Genomic DNA, 22,382 nt, shown 5'->3' with positions numbered 1-22,382 from the left:
AGACAAAGTATAGGTTTTCATTATGTGAATAATTTTAAAATCTTAGCTCAAACGGCTGCAAAACCTGTTTGCCCAGCACGGGGATATTGAGTTCTATAAGATAAAGCCATAAACATGTTTGTCTGAGTCTTCTATCAAAAGTTACAGCGATTTATATGAAGTTGTTCAAAAAAAACTTTATTTCGCCAAGACAATGCGTTTCTCACTGTTACATGCATTTGAATGGGAAACTCGCCTGAAACAAAGTATAGGTTTTCATTATGTGAATAATTTTAAAATCTTAGCTCAAACGGCTGCAAAACCTGTTTGCCCAGCACGGGGATATTGAGTTCTATAAGATAAAGCCATATGTTTGTCTGAGTCTTCTATCAAAAGTTACAGCGATTTATATGAAGTTGTTCAAAAAAACCTTTATTTCGCCAAGACAATGCGTTTCTCACTGTTACATGCATTTGAATGGGAAACTCGCCTGAGACAAAGTATAGGTTTTCATTATGTGAATAATTTTAAAATCTTAGCTCAAACGGCTGCAAAACCTGTTTGCCCAGCACGGGGATATTGAGTTCTATAAGATAAAGCCATAAACATGTTTGTCTGAGTCTTCTATCAAAAGTTACAGCGATTTATATGAAGTTGTTCAAAAAAAACTTTATTTCGCCAAGACAATGCGTTTCTCACTGTTACATGCATTTGAATGGGAAACTCGCCTGAGACAAAGTATAGGTTTTCATTATGTGAATAATTTTAAAATCTTAGCTCAAACGGCTGCAAAACCTGTTTGCCCAGCACGGGGATATTGAGTTCTATAAGATAAAGCCATAAACATGTTTGTCTGAGTCTTCTATCAAAAGTTACAGCGATTTATATGAAGTTGTTCAAAAACGCTTTATTTCGCCAAGACAATGCGTTTCTCACTGTTACATGCATTTGAATGGGAAACTCGCCTGAAACAAAGTATAGGTTTTCATTATGTGAATAATTTTAAAATCTTAGCTCAAACGGCTGCAAAACCTGTTTGCCCAGCACGGGGATATTGAGTTCTATAAGATAAAGCCATAAACATGTTTGTCTGAGTCTTCTATCAAAAGTTACAGCGATTTATATGAAGTTGTTCAAAAACGCTTTATTTCGCCAAGACAATGCGTTTCTCACTGTTACATGCATTTGAATGGGAAACTCGCCTGAAACAAAGTATAGGTTTTCATTATGTGAATAATTTTAAAATCTTAGCTCAAACGGCTGCAAAACCTGTTTGCCCAGCACGGGGATATTGAGTTCTATAAGATAAAGCCATATGTTTGTCTGAGTCTTCTATCAAAAGTTACAGCGATTTATATGAAGTTGTTCAAAAAAAACTTTATTTCGCCAAGACAATGCGTTTCTCACTGTTACATGCATTTGAATGGGAAACTCGCCTGAGACAAAGTATAGGTTTTCATTATGTGAATAATTTTAAAATCTTAGCTCAAACGGCTGCAAAACCTGTTTGCCCAGCACGGGGATATTGAGTTCTATAAGATAAAGCCATAAACATGTTTGTCTGAGTCTTCTATCAAAAGTTACAGCGATTTATATGAAGTTGTTCAAAAACGCTTTATTTCGCCAAGACAATGCGTTTCTCACTGTTACATGCATTTGAATGGGAAACTCGCCTGAAACAAAGTATAGGTTTTCATTATGTGAATAATTTTAAAATCTTAGCTCAAACGGCTGCAAAACCTGTTTGCCCAGCACGGGGATATTGAGTTCTATAAGATAAAGCCATATGTTTGTCTGAGTCTTCTATCAAAAGTTACAGCGATTTATATGAAGTTGTTCAAAAACGCTTTATTTCGCCAAGACAATGCGTTTCTCACTGTTACATGCATTTGAATGGGAAACTCGCCTGAAACAAAGTATAGGTTTTCATTATGTGAATAATTTTAAAATCTTAGCTCAAACGGCTGCAAAACCTGTTTGCCCAGCACGGGGATATTGAGTTCTATAAGATAAAGCCATAAACATGTTTGTCTGAGTCTTCTATCAAAAGTTACAGCGATTTATATGAAGTTGTTCAAAAACGCTTTATTTCGCCAAGACAATGCGTTTCTCAATGTTACATGCATTTGAATGGGAAACTCGCCTGAGACAAAGTATAGGTTTTCATTATGTGAATAATTTTAAAATCTTAGCTCAAACGGCTGCAAAACCTGTTCTGTTTGCCCAGCACGGGGATATTGAGTTCTATAAGATAAAGCCATAAACATGTTTGTCTGAGTCTTCTATCAAAAGTTACAGCGATTTATATGAAGTTGTTCAAAAAGGCTTTATTTTGTCAAGACAGTGGGTTTTAGAGTCTTCATCATTAAATCTCTGGTTGCTTCATTTTTCTATCCTATATCAGATATTTTAAAGGTTATCTTAGGTAAAGTTCCATTGTCATGGTGAGGCAAAGTGCTTTATGTGTGTGTGTGCGTGTCATGAACGGCTATAAAAGGCCTATAATTAAAGAACAAAGCGGGGTTTGAGTTCGAGTTGCGGCAGACTGTCACTACTTGTAAATGGAACGCAGCCTTCCTACAGCGGACAGCTAATAACAGGAATCGGACGCGGTCCAGCCAAGTCCACAGCAACCACCATAGCAACCGCCTAGCATGACCTTAAAAACATATTCTGTCTTCATAACTATCAAAATCGTGAAATGATTTGCAAAGTGTGAAAGTGTTACAGCTGCAGAGAGCTATGGCGGTATCTATGGAAGCTGTTTACATAGCTAATAATATACGATGTAACCATGGAGACAGTCAGTCACTTGAGCTAGCGGTGCATGTTTACTACAGTGAATAAGGTGATTGAGTGCACAGCGTCCACACTCTGCAGGGGGTAAAGACATTACTTCAATATTGTTTTATATTGATATATATTAGCCTTCTGTTGACCATCACCTCAGGTTCACCATTACAGTTTCAGATTACAGATGCACACTGTCTAAACACATTCAAAAACTCATGTCTCAGAAATAAGCACAGCTGTTCATGTTTGTCATTAGAGTTTTATTTGTAAGAAAATTATGAACTTCATATTGTGCATTAAATAAAAGAACATTTCACAACTCTGAGTCAACAGAAACAGGTAACAGAAATGTCTCTAATGTGTACAGTGTAGTGTAAGCATTAAAAGATCATAAAGGAAAAACTAACATTTATGTGAAACTAATTGTAATAAAAAATGAGCAGGTGCTTTATAGATTTAAAAGAAAGAATCTGAAAACAACACTTTTTTGGTCTAAGTGATCAAAGTAGAAAACAGAACTGATGTTCAAGAACAAACCGTAGCTGCACTAATATTACACATCTCGATCGTTGTACTGAACAGACATGTTGCTTTTAAAACCACATGCAGTGTGTGACCATGACTGTTCACTGAGACCATGAACGCCACTTCGCTGAAGCATTCTTCTTCTTCTTCTTGCCATTAAATTGGAAGCAGAAGCAGCACGAGCTGATTTGATCTACTGAAAGGAAAAAGCAGAACATCTGAGTTGAAACCAGTCAGCTGAAATCATTAAGACAGGAACAAATTCAATGCAGTGTCTCAAGTGGCTTAGCCTGTTACAACTGTTGATACAAGCTAAATACGGTTAACACACAGTGTCAGGGAGCTCCAGTGTGGGAACTAGTGGCTTTAGGTTTGTAGTCATTTAACTTTCATCCATTCATTCATTTAATTCAGGAGGAAGAAATGCCAGGTTGGTGCAGGCTGGTTACATGCATTTGGTCCCATGCTGTCTTTAATTAAATGACTTGGTTCATTTTATGGCTGGGCTGTATGTGGGGTTATATCATGTTATTTGGGCAGGAGTACCTGTCCCCTGTTAGTTTCTCCATAAGTAGAGTTTCTAACTCTTCTAGCACATCTGTGGCTGACAGCTTTTTGGTGGCTCTTTTTACCCCACACTGGTTGTGAGTGTGTAAATAGCCCCACTAGTTATTTTGGGTTGCAGTTAACTAGGGAGGAAGGGGTGGGTATGCCATGATTAGGTGAATAACAATTATATGTGATACATAAATTTCACAATGCATGCATATATCTCTATCAATTAAACCTGGCCTGAGGGCTGCCATTTTTTACATTCAGTTATTTCTCTTAGAAATGTTGGAACTAAATAATGAATGTGTTACAGATAAAGTGAAACACTGGTCAGTGTAAATGGCTCATTGGGACACAGAAACCTTTAAATTAAACCTGATATCTAGTGTCAAACAATATCAAAGCTGTAAAAGATGTTTACATTCAGAATTTATAAAACTATGATTGTAAATAAATTCAAACAAGTGAGCTTTTCTCTTTGTGCTGAATATCAACACTGTGGTTTCTTAGACTGTAAGCTGTACTTTAGTGCAACCAGTTGCAGAAGCTGCCACTCCAAATGTCTTTTGATAACAAGAAAAAAATACCTTTTCAGTACACGGCCTGAAGTTCTTCTCCGAAATCTTCTGCAATCGGCTTTGTCTGCTGGTTTGAAGACAATAAACCATAAAAAAGATGATTTAGTCACTTTGTCTGTGTCATGCAGCTCGAATGTGTCGTGTAACGATGTTGAATAGCCGTCGTTATCCCTCTGCTGCGTCAGTAGGATTGTACTGTACAGCATCTCATTGATATGTGAGGAATGCTAATGTAACACGATAACAGACTTACATCATTAAAATATAAAGTGCAGGAGATATTTAGATATTTTTTATATTTATATTACATTTTATAGCTGACGGATATTACTAAATAGATAGAATTTACTAAATAGCTGGATGAACATGAAAAATATGTCTATAATAACAAATGACCATGAGAGCCAGTAGAATTAATTCAGCTGGACACTCAAAAGACGTCCTTAAATGCTCTTTAAGTGGCAGAACAGATGAACAAACAGTTAATCGCTTACTTGAGATGAAATCTGCTCAGCTACTTTGAAAACAGCTTCTAACTGGTTCCTCCTTTAACAGGATGACTGCTCAGGGGTAAGGCCATCATGCAATCCAGCAACCTTTATGGTTCTGCTTTGATTCACCAGGAACTATTAGGGAAACCTTCCAGCGCCTCCTGTGAAAGACACAGGCATAAACACACAAACATTTATTAACATGTTCCACAGTGTTCCAGTTTGATTTTCTTATCCTGTGGACAACAACGTACATGGATGCAGGTTTATTGTTAACTTTTGTAAGGTTTATTTAATGAACATATCCAGCTGCAGCTCCACTGTGATCCTGAACTGGATAAGCACTTAAGAAAATGTGTCAATAAATGGACAAACATCAACTTACTATATTTATCCAAACAGACGGGACCAATAATGCTTCGCTGAGTTAGAGACTTTAACAGACTCTTCTATGTAAGAATGTCTCGTGCTGATATACCTGCAAACTTGACAACAAAGGTTTTTCAGACTACATGTAGCTGTCCTCTATGTCAGCTAACACATTTACATTTATGTCACACTTATTTCTGCTTTCCCATTTTATAATTATTACTTACATTTTGATTAGATACCTTGAGTTTGTAAATGATCAGATTACATAATTGGAATACAATGTATCCAATTCAGGGTTGCGGGAGGATGAAGCCTATCCCAGCTGATACAGGACAAAGACAGGCTGCCAGTTTATTGCAGGGCTAATACAACATGTGTAACAGAAAATCCACTTAAATGTTTGATATTTCTTATAATAATCATAATTATGACTATTATTTAAAGGTTTCTTCATAAATACATTTTGATTTTTTATAACCCCTAAAATATAAACCTGAGCTGTTTCAGATTCTGACCTCTGACCTCAGTGACCTGGCTGTGTCCTCACTGCAGCTCCCTCTTGGAAGTACGTCTGCTTCTTGTCTTCCCCCAGTGTTGACCGCCTGATATCAAGATATCACGTACTGTAACTGAGGAACAAAAAAGGACAAACACTTGCCTTCATTTAAAAGTACATTCATACAGAGATAATCTATGGAAACACACTAGTTCACAGTTTGGGAGGAACCAGTTCCTGTGAAACATTTCTGTATATGAACATCATGTGGAGAATGAATGAAATGAGTTCTTCAGGTGACTCAGCAGTCCCACACTGACAAATGAAATCTAGTTAAACTATTAAGCATATTTGCTCTTCTGAAATCTGTGTTAAACAACAACAAACATAAATTAGTAACAAAAACTACAGCTGAGTATAGGCTTTACAAACCACCAGCAGCCATAATGCTAAATTTTAATCTTCAAATGTTTCTGAGCTGTCTTCAACCTGCACATTAAAGTCTCAATAAATAAAGTCAATGCAGACTCAATCCTAAATGTTCAGCACACAGAGACACAGAGGTACTGTTTAAAGTTTAGTGTTAACTTGAGTCACTGATCATTCACAGTATTACAGAGTCTGGCAGTCTTTGCATGATGTCCACGTCACTGTAAGTTTCTAGCTGACTCTCAGGTGTGCCAGCAGGAAAGAGTAATAATAACCTGCATCCTGAGGTTTGTCATGCAGGATTAAAGGAGCCAAGCTTTGTTCACACAGCTAGGATTGTATTTTACACTGACCCTGGGTCAGTATCAACTTCAAGAAGACAGCTGTAACTGTTGATAGAAGAATCACACACACATATTTATGGCTTTGCCTTATAGAATTCAGCATCTCAGTGCTCAGGAAATAGGTTTTGCAGCTGTTTGAGCTAAGATTTTCAAGTTATTCACAAATTAAAACCTATACTTTGTGTTGGGCAAGAACTAAATTCAAATGCATGTAACAGTGAGAAACGCGTTTCTCATCAACTTCATAGAGCTTGCTGTAACTTTTGATAGAAGACTCAGACAAACATATTCATGGCTTTATCTTATAGACTTCAATATCCCCCCAATGTGTGTGTGAGTCTTCTCTCAAAATTTACAGCTGTCTTTATGAAGTTTATGGAAAAACGCTTTATTTCACCACGTTAGTGCGTTTCTCGCTATTACATGCATTTGAATGGAGTTCTCGCCCGACACAAAGTATAGGTTTTCAATTTGTGAATAACTTGAAAATCTTAGCTCAAACAGCTGCAAAACCTATTTCCTCAGCACGGAGATGCTGAATTCTATAAGGCAAAGCCATAAATATGTGTGTGTGTGAGTCCTCTATCAAAAGTTACAGCTGTCTTCATGAAGTTGATACTGACCCAGGGTCAGTGTAAAATACAAGTTATTCACATAATGAAAACTTATACTTTGTTTCGTGCAAGAACTCCATTCAAATGCATGTAATAGTCAGAAACGCACTGTCTCGGCGAAATGAAGCCTTTTTGTACAACTTCATGAAGTTAGCTGTAACTTTTGATAAAAGGCTCAAAGCAGAGGGATAACGACGGCTATTCAACATCGTTACACGACACATTCAAGCTGCATGACGCAGACAAAGTGACTAAATCATCTTTTTTGTGGTTTATTGTCTTCAAACCAGCAGACAAAGCCGATTGCAGAAGATGTCGGAGAAGAACTTCAGGCCGTGTACTGAAAAGGTATTTTTTTCTTGTTATCAAAAGACATTTGGAGTGGCAGCTTCTGCAACTGGTTGCACTAAAGTACAGCTTACAGTCTAAGAAACCACAGTGTTGATATTCAGCACAAAGAGAAAAGCTCACTTGTTTGAATTTATTTACAATCATAGTTTTATAAATTCTGAATGTAAACATCTTTTACAGCTTTGATATTGTTTGACACTAGATATCAGGTTTAATTTAAAGGTTTCTGTGTCCCAATGAGCCATTTACACTGACCAGTGTTTCACTTTAACTGTAACACATTCATTATTTAGTTCCAACATTTCTAAGAGAAATAACTGAATGTAAAAAATGGCAGCCCTCAGGCCAGGTTTAATTGATAGAGATATATGCATGCATTGTGAAATTTATGTATCACATATAATTGTTATTCACCTAATCATGGCATACCCACCCCTTCCTCCCTAGTTAACTGCAACCCAAAATAACTAGTGGGGCTATTTACACACTCACAACCAGTGTGGGGTAAAAAGAGCCACCAAAAAGCTGTCAGCCACAGATGTGCTAGAAGAGTTAGAAACTCTACTTATGGAGAAACTTTCTAAGTCTAACAGGGGACAGGTACTCCTGCCCAAATAACATGATATAACCCCACATACAGCCCAGCCATAAAATGAACCAAGTCATTTAATTAAAGACAGCATGGGACCAAATGCATGTAACCAGCCTGCACCAACCTGGCATTTCTTCCATTCAAATGAATGAATGGATGAAAGTTAAATGACTACAAACCTAAAGCCACTAGTTCCCACACTGGAGCTCCCTGACACTGTGTGTTAACCGTATTTAGCTTGTATCAACAGTTGTAACAGGCTAAGCCACTTGAGACACTGCATTGAATTTGTTCCTGTCTTAATGATTTCAGCTGACTGGTTTCAACTCAGATGTTCTGCTTTTTCCTTTCAGTAGATCAAATCAGCTCGTGCTGCTTCTGCTTCCAATTTAATGGCAAGAAGAAGAAGAAGAATGCTTCAGCGAAGTGGCGTTCATGGTCTCAGTGAACAGTCATGGTCACACACTGCATGTGGTTTTAAAAGCAACATGTCTGTTCAGTACAACGATCGAGATGCAGCTACGGTTTGTTCTTGAACATCAGTTCTGTTTTCTACTTTGATCACTTAGACCAAAAAAGTGTTGTTTTCAGATTCTTTCTTTTAAATCTATAAAGCACCTGCTCATTTTTTATTACAATTAGTTTCACATAAATGTTAGTTTTTCCTTTATGATCTTTTAATGCTTACACTACACTGTACACATTAGAGACATTTCTGTTACCTGTTTCTGTTGACTCAGAGTTGTGAAATGTTCTTTTATTTAATGCACAATATGAAGTTCATAATTTTCTTACAAATAAAACTCTAATGACAAACATGAACAGCTGTGCTTATTTCTGAGACATGAGTTTTTGAATGTGTTTAGACAGTGTGCATCTGTAATCTGAAACTGTAATGGTGAACCTGAGGTGATGGTCAACAGAAGGCTAATATATATCAATATAAAACAATATTGAAGTAATGTCTTTACCCCCTGCAGAGTGTGGACGCTGTGCACTCAATCACCTTATTCACTGTAGTAAACATGCACCGCTAGCTCAAGTGACTGACTGTCTCCATGGTTACATCGTATATTATTAGCTATGTAAACAGCTTCCATAGATACCGCCATAGCTCTCTGCAGCTGTAACACTTTCACACTTTGCAAATCATTTCACGATTTTGATAGTTATGAAGACAGAATATGTTTTTAAGGTCATGCTAGGCGGTTGCTATGGTGGTTGCTGTGGACTTGGCTGGACCGCGTCCGATTCCTGTTATTAGCTGTCCGCCGTAGGAAGGCTGCGTTCCATTTACAAGTAGTGACAGTCTGCCGCAACTCGAACTCAAACCCCGCTTTGTTCTTTAATTATAGGCCTTTTATAGCCGTTCATGACACGGGCACACACACACATAAAGCACTTTGCCTCACCATGACAATGGAACTTTACCTAAGATAACCTTTAAAATATCTGATATAGGATAGAAAAATTGAAGCAACCAGAGATTTAATGATGAAGACTCTGGGTTCTGTAGTGACCTGAATGACTCTTTGCATACAATTTATTGAAGAGGACTTTAGAATGCACTTTACATTTAGACTGTTGCTGTTTAATTTTTTACATTGTTGCGGTGTTATGTCATGAATAAAGTTCACCTGCGGGGGGTTTGATGGATCAGATCATCATAATCAATGGGTCCTGAGGTGGGCGGGACTGCCTCTGGTGATGTCACCATGAAGGAACAGCATCTGGCACGTGTTGCTGAAACATCCCAGTACACTGGTGTAGTTTCCTCTCCAGCTGTTTGACATTTGACACTTCAACATTAAGGAGAAGAAGAAGAAACAGTGTTAGGTCAGGTGACCACATGGTTTCTAAAGTAACTGACAGGAAGTAACCAGGCCGTTAGAAATGGATGGCATGTGTTTAGAGTTACTGGAGTTGGGTAACTCTACTTACCAAAAGCAGAAGCACACAGATGAAGGATCAGATGCTGAATGTTGCAGGAACATGCTCGTGCGGTGGTCATTCAGTGCTGCTCCGGCAGGTTAGACAGTCCAAGACTGATATACTGCCCATCTGAGAGTTTGAAAACACACATGCAAAGATTTATTTTGTATTACAGTCAAAGTTGGATGTTCATTTTTGTCCTTTAAAAATGTTTGTGTATTTGAAAGCGCTAACATTTAAGGATGACTTGGATCGTCTCCTTTAAAGGGGAGACAAGTGTATCCACTGATCCACGTCACTTTACCTGGATGATGACTCCTCTCCCCCTCACTCAGAAACGCTCCTAATATAACCAAGCAAATAAATAATATTGAAGATTTACTTACATCATTACAAAAACAGGAAAAACATCTCCCTTTGATTCTATTTATCCATTCCTGCTGAACATCAGGCAACAAATATCTCAATAAATCACAGTAAAATGTAAAGCACATGTTTTCTCTGCTTTGTCTAACCTCTGCAGAGCCTCTGTCAAGAAAAACATATCTGTAAGCATAAAACAAATATACATTTCATAACACGTCACTGGACAAACCTCGGTCAGTTGATTTCCTCTGTGCAGTGTAGACGAACATCAGTCAGCAAGTCAAGGTGGTGAGATGGACTGGTGTCCTTTGTGACTCTGCTGGTTCTTCTGAGGAAATACCACCGTCTCTCCACACCGTCACCATCTGTGAGCACAAACTGCTGCTCTGCTCTGCCAGCATGTAGGAAATCACATATCACACACACAGGGGTGAAGAAATATTAGAACTCAACTTTGGATACTTTAGATCTAAACAGATCAAAGTAGCTCTTAGCTTCAACAATCAGTGAACAGACAAACAATGATACCATACTGATTCTGTATGAATACAATATGGTATTTTCAATACAGGTGTCAAATTAATTTACTAAAACTAATACAGATATATGTATTTTTTTTTTTATAAATTCGTTTGCTAAATTATAAGAATATATATTTTTTCATTTAACAATTGCAACTGAAAGAAATTAAATATTGAACAAAAATATATTGTCACATTCTGAGCATGCTCAGCATGCTGACAGACTTGAAGTTGCTACAGATTTTAAGAAGTGATAATTATAGGGAAAAAACTTCTCTTTTTCATCCGTTTAATCAAACATTTGATGCCTTAGATGTCTCAGTCCTATAGCATTCTGCAACTACAACTAAGCTGAAGCTTGGATTTGGCTGCAGGTGCCCTGTACATCCTTCTCAACATGTGGGTACCATTTAATCACACTTCTTCCTGAGCTTTGCTTCATCACAAGACCAAAGGTGGCATCCCGTGTCACGGTCATATCATCATCCAGAAGAAACATTTGAAGAAACATCATGGAGAAGAAACATTTACGCGCCTCCCGGTTTTGTTTTCTGATCCTGCAAAAAGACTGAGGACAACAAAGCCCAGAGAACACGAGATACACAACATCCAACATTCAGACTCAACAGCCTCCATAAATGAAGAGCACCAGGTTGGTTCAGTTATAGTAGATGTCATGGAATTTTTTAAATAAAGTCTGCAACACAGAAAGAGCTGTGATCATGCTATTTATTACTGTGCACAGGAGAGCAAACACACATCAAACATCACAGTTCAGTCATGTCAGCTCTGCCACTTCACGTGTCTCGCTATGAAACCTAACGGATCAATGGTTATGCTGTTTTGTGCCCTTGACGTTATCAGCACCTGTAAAGGGAGTTGTTTTCTCAAACTGCTGAAGTAAGTTCATCTAGTTTTAGAAACCTTCATTGAACAGTCTATAACAGTGTCACAACTAAGCATATGCATAAGCACTTAAATGCTTTAAATGAGAATAACATAAAATTTCTATTACAGGAGCTAGAGCCTGTCCCAGTAGTCATAGGTAGAGCACACCTGGACAGGTCACCAGTCTGTCAGAGGACTAACACAGATGCAGCCTGACTCAATCCTAAATGTTCAGCACACAGAGACACAGAGGTACCGTTTAAAGTTTAGTGTTAACTTGAGTCACTGATCATTCGCAGTATTACAGAGTCTGGCAGTCTTTGCATGATGTCCACGTCACTGTAAGTTTCTAGCTGACTCTCAGGTGTGACAGGTGTGCCAGCAGGAAAGAGTAATAATAGCCTGCATCCTGAGGTTTTTCATGCAGGATTAAAGGAGCCAGGCTTTGTTCACACAGCTAGGATTGTATTTTACACTGACCCTGGGTCAGTATAAGTATCATACAGTTTAAACGAAGCACTGAAACTTGCACATATTTATTACAGATGCACTGAAGCTAATCGAGATATTTGCTGTCAGTCTGTGGCTGCGATTAAACACTTTACTGGAAACTTTATTAACTAGTAACTTCGTCAGTCATGACAGAAGCTAATATTTCTGTGCTAACATCGTTTAAACAGTAACAGCTTTACTCCAATATAAGCTAACGTTTACACCGTAACTTTAAGCTAGCACCATAAAGACGGTAAAACACGTAATAACATCTACAAATGCATCTTAAAGCTGTTATATTAGCACTCGGTGTATTACTAACATAACCACATTAACATTATTGACACTCGCTGGTCTGACTTTTAATAGTCATTCTATAAATGCTGTCCGTTTAAACGGTCTTACCTGTACACACTCCTGTATCCACCGGATTGCAGCCAGAGTGGATTCTGGAGTCTTCCCACGCTCCTGTTAGTGATCCTCCATCTGGATGGATGATAACAACCTTCTGAACAATCTAGCAGGAGATGGTCCATATCTAGGGGATATGGACTGACAACAGCCGAAGCGGGTGAATAAAGTCACCCAGTCGCTAGCTGTGCGATTACCCAGCATACACCAGCACAATATTAGGCACAGCACCACCATAGACATTTTCAGTGGTTTTGAATGCAGGACATGGTTATCTTACCTTGTAAAATGCATGACAATAAAACAGCTAACCACCATAAAATGGTATTGTGTATGTATGTATGTGCATGTGTGTGTGTGTGTGTGAGAGAGAGAGAGAGAGAGGGGGGGGGGGGGGGGGAGAGATCAAAGGCGTGCGCTTATGTTTTTTCTTGATCAAGAGTGTGCCTCCTCTCTCTTATTGGATGTATGGTATAGCATGTTTATTCAGGTGCACCTTTGAAGTCTATGAGAATACTTTGCAGCCTGGTCTGAGTGGTCATTTCTGCACAGACACAATGAAGCGTGCACTCAGTTTAGAGGAGGCTGTTGCTGCAGTTTTGCACTCTCCACAAGCAGTGGAGATACTTCTGACAGCGAAGAAGAATTTTTGCCAGGCACTGAGGAGCTTTGCAGCTCATGTGCGGAGGAGGAGAAGGAGAAGGAGGAAGAAGAGCAGGAGGAAGAGACAAGACTGGAGGATGGCCAGTGGAGATCTAAAAATGGAGAAATCATGTGGCAACCCACACACGAAGAGGTCCTGCCATTTTTTCCTCCCCCCATTTTAACCCCAGGACCAACCCATTATGCAATTCGTATAGGATCAGCAGCCCTGTGAGCACTTTCCATCTTTTTTTTTGCAGAGGACATTATGCAGCTAATCCTGCATTTCACCAACCTGCAGGGGCAACAGGTCAGTAAAAGACTGGAAGGACATAGATGAGGAGTTGCAGGCTTACATGGGGCTTGTGATGCTGGCTGGCCTGTACAGGTCTCAACATGAAACGACAACAAGCCTGTGAAATGGGGAGACAGGGCTCTTCTGTTTCATGCTACCATGTCAAAAAAAAAATGATTTGAGCAAATTAATCGGGCAGTAAGATTCGATGATCGTCTCTCCCGTCCAGGTCGCTAGGGGGGGGGGGGGGGGGGGGGCAAGGCTGTGGTTTCCTACATCCCCAAGCAAAGAAAAAAGGTTGTCTTATTGAGCACCAGGCACCGTGAGCTACAAGTCCAGGACTCTGGGAAGAGAAAGCCCCACATCATCCTGGATTATAACAAATGCAAAGGGACTGTGGATCATTTGGACCAGGTAAGCACAATTATAAGTAATTTATTTGCCAAATTGTTTACCGTTTCTCATTGTTATAACTGATAAAGTCAGATAATGTGATTATAATAGTTTTGATATGAGATGATAGTTTTAGACTATGATAGTTTTGATAGTTACAGTAAGGAGGGGGGGGGGGGGGGGGGGTCCAGTTTGACGCCCACAGGCAGAAAGAATCTCTTGCTTATGGCTGTATAAATCTGTTCATGTCACCTGATCATTTCTTTTTGTTTTGCAGGTTTGTAGCAACTACTCCTGCCGTAGAAGGACACATAGGTGGCCCATGTGTCTGTTCTACCACATGATCGAGGTAAGCTGCTATAATGCTTTCATTCAAGACAGCTGTAACTTTTGATAGAAGACGCATATAAACATATTTATGGCTTTATCTTATAAAGTTCGATATCCCCGTGTTGAGCAAACAGGTTTTGCAGCTGTTTGATCTAAGATTTTCAAGTTATTCACAAAATGAATACCTATACTTTGTTTCGTGCGACAACTCCATTCAAATGCATGTAATAGTCAGAAACGCACTGTCTTGGCGAAATAAAGCGTTTACAACTTCATGAAGACAGCTCTAACTTTTGATAGGAGACTCAGATATGCGTATTTATGGCTTTATCTGATCGAATTCAATATCCCCGTGTTGAGCAAACAGTTTTAAAGCTATGTGAGCTAAGATTTTCAAGTTATTCACAAGATGAAAACCTATACTTTGTTTCGTGCGAGAACTCCATTCAAATGCATGTAATAGTCAGAAACGCACGGTCTCGGCGAAATAAAGTGTTTTTGTACAGCTTGAAGTTACCTGTAACTTTTGATAGAAGGCTCAGACACACATCAATATGGCTTTGCCTTATACAATTCAGCATCTCCGTGCTGGGGAAACAGGTTTTGCAGCTGTTTGAGCCAAGAGCTTCCAGTTATTGAAAAAATGAAAGCCTATACTTTGTTTCGTGCGAGAACTCCATTCAAATGCATGTAAAAGTCAGAAACGCACTGTCTCGGCGAAATAAAGGGTTTACAACTTCATGAAGACAGCTGTAACTTTTGATAGGAAACTCAGATATACGTATTTATGGCTTTATCTTATAGAATTCAATATCCCCGTTGAGCAAACAGTTTTAAAGCTATGTGAGCTAAGATTTTTAAGTTATTCACAAAATAAAAAGCTATACTTTGTTTCGTGTGAGAACTCCATTTATGTTACGCCCCTAATCTAGGCGTGTAGGGACGCACATAAGGTTGGAGGAGAGAGATACAAATCCCCGCCCTGGTTCCCAAGCCAAACATCCAAACCAGTTGTGAGTAAAAAAAAAGGTGATTTTATTTAAGGACAAGAAGCATAGCTCCAGGGTGAGCCCAGGCCAAAATAATAAACAAAACCAACTAAGACCCACCAGCAAAGACTAACTAAACCCTAGGAAAGAAAAAGAACAAACAAATGACAGAGCTATCCCTCGCTCCCTGACCAAGAAAACAGGAGAAAACGATTCCAAAAGAAAAGGCAGCTCACCCCTTCCGCTTCAGCCCACGAGTGCCTAAGCTCTCAGCTAATGCACTAGGAGCGGCTTTTACAATTCACCCTCACACAAATACACAAGATAAGCACAGGCTGGGAAAACCATGGTCAGGACCGCCACGGCTGTCAGGCTACTCGCTCGTTGCACACACTCTCTCCCTCTCTCCCCTCTGGAGCTGTCAGAGCGGCTTTTTGAACGTGGTCACCTGTTCCATGGTCCAATCAGCTGCTCACTACTCTTCATTAGGGGAGGGACCTGTAAAGTGTCTTAAACACAGTAAAGAGACACGTCTCGCATGTAATAGTCAGAAACGCACTATCTTTGCAAAATAAAGCCTTTTTGTACAACTTCATGAAGTTAGCTGTAACTTTTGATAGAAGATTCAGATTTACGTAGTTATGGCTTTATCTTATAATATTCAGTATCCCCGTGTTGAGCAAACAGGTTTGAGCTAAGATTTTCGAGTTATTCACATAATGAAAACTTATACTTTGTTTCGTGCGAGAACTGCATTCAAATGCATGTAATAGTCAGAAACGCACTGTCTCGGCGAAATAAAGTGTTTTTGTACAGCTTCATGAAGACAGCTGTAACTTTTGATAGAAGGCTCAGATTGATGTATTTATGGTTTTATCTTATAGAATTCAATATCCCCGTGCTGGGAAAACAGATTTTGCAGCTGTGTGAGCTAAGATTTCCAAGTTATACACATAATGAAAATCTATACTTTGTTTCGGTGAGTTCCCCATTCAAATGCATGTAACAGTGAGAAACGCACTGTCTTGGCGAAAGAAAGCGTTTTTGTACAACTTCATATAAATAGCTGTAACTTTTGATAGAAGACTCGGATACACATGTTTATGGCTTTATCTTACAGAACTCAAGGTCCCCGTGCTGGGAAAAAAGAACAGGTTTTGCAGCTGTTTGAGCCAAGATTTCCAAGTTATACACATAATGAAAACCTATACTTTGTTTCGGGCGAGTTCCCCATTCAAATGCATGCAACAGTGAGAAACGCACTGTCTTGGCGAAATAAAGCGTTTTTGAACAACTTCATATAAATAGCTGTAACTTTTGATAGAAGACTCAGACAAACATGTTTATGGCTTTATCTTATAGAACTCAAGGTCCCCGTGCTGGGAAAACAAAACAGGTTTTGCAGCTGTTTGAGCTAAGATTTTCAAGTTATACACATAATGAAAACCTATACTTTGTTTCGGTGAGTTCCTCATTCAAATGCATGTAACAGTGAGAAACGCACTGTCTTGGCGAAAGAAAGCGTTTTTGTACAACTTCATATAAATAGCTGTAACTTTTGATAGAAGACTCGGATACACATGTTTATGGCTTTATCTTATAGAACTCAAGGTCCCCGTGCTGGGAAAAAAGAACAGGTTTTGCAGCTGTTTGAGCTAAGATTTCCAAGTTATACACATAATGAAAACCTATACTTTGTTTCGGTCGAGTTCCCCATTCAAATGCATGTAACAGTGAGAAACGCACTGTCTTGGCGAAAGAAAGCGTTTTTGTACAACTTCATATAAATAGCTGTAACTTTTGATAGAAGACTCGGATACACATGTTTATGGCTTTATCTTATAGAACTCAAGGTCCCCGTGCTGGGAAAAAAGAACAGGTTTTGCAGCTGTTTGAGCTAAGATTTCCAAGTTATACACATAATGAAAACCTATACTTTGTTTCGGTCGAGTTCCCCATTCAAATGCATGTAACAGTGAGAAACGCACTGTCTTGGCGAAAGAAAGCGTTTTTGTACAACTTCATATAAATAGCTGTAACTTTTGATAGAAGACTCAGACAAACATGTTTATGGCTTTATCTTATAGAACTCAAGGTCCCCGTGCTGGGAAAACAGGATTTGCAGCTGTTTGAGCTAAGATTTTCAAGTTATACACATAATGAAAACCTATACTTTGTTTCGGTCGAGTTCCCCATTCAAATGCATGTAACAGTGAGAAACGCACTGTCTTGGCGAAAGAAAGCGTTTTTGTACAACTTCATATAAATAGCTGTAACTTTTGATAGAAGACTCAGACAAACATGTTTATGGCTTTATCTTATAGAACTCAAGGTCCCCGTGCTGGGAAAACAGGATTTGCAGCTGTTGGAGCTAAGATTTTCAAGTTATACACATAATGAAAACCTATACTTTGTTTCGGTCGAGTTCCCCATTCAAATGCATGTAACAGTGAGAAACGCACTGTCTTGGCGAAAGAAAGCGTTTTTGTACAACTTCATATAAATAGCTGTAACTTTTGATAGAAGACTCAGACAAACATGTTTATGGCTTTATCTTATAGAACTCAAGGTCCCCGTGCTGGGAAAACAGGATTTGCAGCTGTTGGAGCTAAGATTTTCAAGTTATACACATAATGAAAACCTATACTTTGTTTCGGTCGAGTTCCCCATTCAAATGCATGTAACAGTGAGAAACGCACTGTCTTGGCGAAAGAAAGCGTTTTTGTACAACTTCATATAAATAGCTGTAACTTTTGATAGAAGACTCAGACAAACATGTTTATGGCTTTATCTTATAGAACTCAAGGTCCCCGTGCTGGGAAAAAAGAACAGGTTTTGCAGCTGTTTGAGCTAAGATTTCCAAGTTATACACATAATGAAAACCTATACTTTGTTTCGGTCGAGTTCCCCATTCAAATGCATGTAACAGTGAGAAACGCACTGTCTTAGCGAAAGAAAGCGTTTTTGTACAACTTCATATAAATAGCTGTAACTTTTGATAGAAGACTCAGACAAACATGTTTATGGCTTTATCTTATAGAACTCAAGGTCCCCGTGCTGGGAAAACAGGATTTGCAGCTGTTGGAGCTAAGATTTTCAAGTTATACACATAATGAAAACCTATACTTTGTTTCGGGCGAGTTCCCCATTCAAATGCATGCAACAGTGAGAAACGCACTGTCTTGGCGAAATAAAGCGTTTTTGAACAACTTCATATAAATAGCTGTAACTTTTGATAGAAGACTCAGACAAACATGTTTATGGCTTTATCTTATAGAACTCAAGGTCCCCGTGCTGGGAAAACAAAACAGGTTTTGCAGCTGTTTGAGCTAAGATTTCCAAGTTATACACATAATGAAAACCTATACTTTGTTTCGGTCGAGTTCCCCATTCAAATGCATGTAACAGTGAGAAACGCACTGTCTTGGCGAAATAAAGCGTTTTTGTACAACTTCATATAAATAGCTGTAACTTTTGATAGAAGACTCAGACAAACATGTTTATGGCTTTATCTTATAGAACTCAAGGTCCCCGTGCTGGGAAAACAAAACAGGTTTTGCAGCTGTTGGAGCTAAGATTTTCAAGTTATACACATAATGAAAACCTATACTTTGTTTCGGTGAGTTCCCCATTCAAATGCATGTAACAGTGAGAAACGCACTGTCTTGGCGAAAGAAAGCGTTTTTGTACAACTTCATATAAATAGCTGTAACTTTTGATAGAAGACTCGGATACACATGTTTATGGCTTTATCTTATAGAACTCAAGGTCCCCGTGCTGGGAAAACAGGATTTGCAGCTGTTGGAGCTAAGATTTTCAAGTTATACACATAATGAAAACCTATACTTTGTTTCAGTCGAGTTCCCCATTCAAATGCATGTAACAGTGAGAAACGCACTGTCTTGGCGAAAGAAAGCGTTTTTGTATAACTTCATATAAATAGCTGTAACTTTTATATAGAAGACTCAGACAAACATGTTTATGGCTTTATCTTATAGAACTCAAGGTCCCCGTGCTGGGAAAACAGGTTTTGCAGCTGTTTGAGCTAAGATTTCCAAGTTATACACATAATGAAAACCTATACTTTGTTTCGGTCGAGTTCCCCATTCAAATGCATGTAACAGTGAGAAACGCACTGTCTTGGCGAAAGAAAGCGTTTTTGTACAACTTCATATAAATAGCTGTAACTTTTGATAGAAGACTCAGACAAACATGTTTATGGCTTTATCTTATAGAACTCAAGGTCCCCGTGCTGGGAAAAAAGAACAGGATTTGCAGCTGTTTGAGCTAAGATTTCCAAGTTATACACATAATGAAAACCTATACTTTGTTTCGGTCGAGTTCCCCATTCAAATGCATGTAACAGTGAGAAACGCACTGTCTTGGCGAAAGAAAGCGTTTTTGTACAACTTCATATAAATAGCTGTAAGTTTTGATAGAAGACTCAGACAAACATGTTTATGGCTTTATCTTATAGAACTCAAGGTCCCCGTGCTGGGAAAACAGGATTTGCAGCTGTTGGAGCTAAGATTTTCAAGTTATACACATAATGAAAACCTATACTTTGTTTCAGTCGAGTTCCCCATTCAAATGCATGTAACAGTGAGAAACGCACTGTCTTGGCGAAAGAAAGCGTTTTTGTATAACTTCATATAAATAGCTGTAACTTTTATATAGAAGACTCAGACAAACATGTTTATGGCTTTATCTTATAGAACTCAAGGTCCCCGTGCTGGGAAAACAGGTTTTGCAGCTGTTTGAGCTAAGATTTCCAAGTTATACACATAATGAAAACCTATACTTTGTTTCGGTCGAGTTCCCCTTTCAAATGCATGTAACAGTGAGAAACGCACTGTCTTGGCGAAAGAAAGCGTTTTTGTACAACTTCATATAAATAGCTGTAACTTTTGATAGAAGACTCAGACAAACATGTTTATGGCTTTATCTTATAGAACTCAAGGTCACCGTGCTGGGAAAACAGGTTTTGCAGCTGTTTGAGCTAAGATTTCCAAGTTATACACATAATGAAAACCTATACTTTGTTTCGGTCGAGTTCCCCATTCAAATGCATGTAACAGTGAGAAACGCACTGTCTTGGCGAAAGAAAGCGTTTTTGTACAACTTCATATAAATAGCTGTAACTTTTGATAGAAGACTCAGACAAACATGTTTATGGCTTTATCTTATAGAACTCAAGGTCCCCGTGCTGGGAAAAAAGAACAGGTTTTGCAGCTGTTTGAGCTAAGATTTCCAAGTTATACACATAATGAAAACCTATACTTTGTTTCGGTCGAGTTCCCCATTCAAATGCATGTAACAGTGAGAAACGCACTGTCTTGGCGAAAGAAAGCGTTTTTGTACAACTTCATATAAATAGCTGTAACTTTTGATAGAAGACTCAGACAAACATGTTTATGGCTTTATCTTATAGAACTCAAGGTCCCCGTGCTGGGAAAACAGGATTTGCAGCTGTTGGAGCTAAGATTTTCAAGTTATACACATAATGAAAACCTATACTTTGTTTCGGTCGAGTTCCCCATTCAAATGCATGTAACAGTGAGAAACGCACTGTCTTGGCGAAAGAAAGCGTTTTTGTACAACTTCATATAAATAGCTGTAACTTTTGATAGAAGACTCAGACAAACATGTTTATGGCTTTATCTTATAGAACTCAAGGTCCCCGTGCTGGGAAAACAGGATTTGCAGCTGTTTGAGCTAAGATTTTCAAGTTATACACATAATGAAAACCTATACTTTGTTTTGGTCGAGTTCCCCATTCAAATGCATGTAACAGTGAGAAACGCACTGTCTTGGCGAAAGAAAGCGTTTTTGTACAACTTCATATAAATAGCTGTAACTTTTGATAGAAGACTCAGACAAACATGTTTATGGCTTTATCTTATAGAACTCAAGGTCCCCGTGCTGGGAAAAAAGAACAGGATTTGCAGCTGTTTGAGCTAAGATTTCCAAGTTATACACATAATGAAAACCTATACTTTGTTTCGGTCGAGTTCCCCATTCAAATGCATGTAACAGTGAGAAACGCACTGTCTTGGCGAAAGAAAGCGTTTTTGTACAACTTCATATAAATAGCTGTAACTTTTGATAGAAGACTCAGACAAACATGTTTATGGCTTTATCTTATAGAACTCAAGGTCCCCGTGCTGGGAAAAAAGAACAGGTTTTGCAGCTGTTTGAGCTAAGATTTCCAAGTTATACACATAATGAAAACCTATACTTTGTTTCGGTCGAGTTCCCCATTCAAATGCATGTAACAGTGAGAAACGCACTGTCTTGGCGAAATAAAGCGTTTTTGTACAACTTCATATAAATAGCTGTAACTTTTGATAGACGACTCAGACAAACATGTTTATGGCTTTATCTTATAGAACTCAATATCCCCGTGCTGGGAAAACAGGATTTGCAGCTGTTGGAGCTAAGATTTTCAAGTTATACACATAATGAAAACCTATACTTTGTTTCGGTCGAGTTCCCCATTCAAATGCATGTAACAGTGAGAAACGCACTGTCTTGGCGAAAGAAAGCGTTTTTGTACAACTTCATATAAATAGCTGTAACTTTTGATAGAAGACTCAGACAAACATGTTTATGGCTTTATCTTATAGAACTCAAGGTCCCCGTGCTGGGAAAACAGGTTTTGCAGCTGTTTGAGCTAAGATTTCCAAGTTATACACATAATGAAAACCTATACTTTGTTTCGGTCGAGTTCGGTCGAGTTTCGGTCCCCATGCTGGGAAAACAGGATTTGCAGCTGTTGGAGCTAAGATTTTCAAGTTATACACATAATGAAAACCTATACTTTGTTTCGGTCGAGTTCCCCATTCAAATGCATGTAACAGTGAGAAACGCACTGTCTTGGCGAAAGAAAGCGTTTTTGTACAACTTCATATAAATAGCTGTAACTTTTGATAGAAGACTCAGACAAACATGTTTATGGCTTTATCTTATAGAACTCAAGGTCTCCATGCTGGGAAAACAGGATTTGC

At 38.6% G+C, this 22,382-nt stretch overlaps 2 long non-coding RNA genes across 9 annotated transcripts; one reads left to right on the top strand and one right to left on the bottom strand.

Annotated features, from left to right (window-relative positions):
* Positions 1-3,011: 3,011 nt before the first annotated feature.
* Positions 3,012-13,088, bottom strand: LOC145425101 (uncharacterized). Of its 8 annotated transcripts, XR_013905767.1 has the most exons (11): positions 13,007-13,062; positions 12,721-12,801; positions 11,343-11,503; positions 10,644-10,805; positions 10,353-10,391; positions 10,058-10,177; positions 9,754-9,915; positions 5,806-5,919; positions 4,922-5,079; positions 4,437-4,494; positions 3,012-3,493 (listed from the first exon to the last, which is right to left on the bottom strand). It is a non-coding gene; the product is annotated as an uncharacterized LOC145425101 (long non-coding RNA). The 8 variants fall into 8 exon arrangements; XR_013905764.1 differs by having other exon boundaries at positions 11,343-12,801; positions 13,007-13,088; XR_013905766.1 differs by lacking the exon at positions 13,007-13,062 and having other exon boundaries at positions 12,721-12,985.
* LOC145425102 (uncharacterized) lies at positions 7,439-8,938 on the top strand. The gene is made up of 2 exons (XR_013905771.1): positions 7,439-7,521; positions 8,470-8,938. It is a non-coding gene; the product is annotated as an uncharacterized LOC145425102 (long non-coding RNA).
* Positions 13,089-22,382: the final 9,294 nt, after the last annotated feature.

The sequence above is a fragment of the Astatotilapia calliptera genome, unplaced genomic scaffold, assembly GCF_964374335.1.
Source record: "Astatotilapia calliptera unplaced genomic scaffold, fAstCal68.1 SCAFFOLD_23, whole genome shotgun sequence".
NCBI classification, from domain to species: Eukaryota; Metazoa; Chordata; class Actinopteri; order Cichliformes; family Cichlidae; genus Astatotilapia; species Astatotilapia calliptera.
This window is presented reverse-complemented; position numbering and strand designations above follow the sequence as displayed.